The sequence below is a fragment of the Cariama cristata genome, unplaced genomic scaffold (genome assembly GCF_000690535.1).
Source record: "Cariama cristata isolate BGI_N322 unplaced genomic scaffold, ASM69053v1 scaffold44508, whole genome shotgun sequence".
NCBI lineage: Eukaryota > Metazoa > Chordata > Aves > Cariamiformes > Cariamidae > Cariama > Cariama cristata.
The window spans coordinates 3,309-3,526 of record NW_009633725.1 but is presented as its reverse complement, the minus strand read 5'-3'; positions in this window follow the sequence as shown (position 1 = coordinate 3,526).

The window sequence follows — 218 nt, the reverse complement described above, 5'->3', positions numbered from 1 at the left end:
GAAGAGATTATTCACTGTAACAGAGCTGGACTGAGAGCTCTCCCTGGAGAAATAGCAGCATCCACCATCTCTCTAAACCTCTCCAATAATTATTTGCGGATTCTTACCACCAACACCTTCAGAAACCTGACTTTCCTCCACAGCCTCTGGCTAGATGGAAACAATCTGACTTTCCTGTCCCCTGGGACCTTCCATGCTCTCAGTAAGCTGCGAGAGCT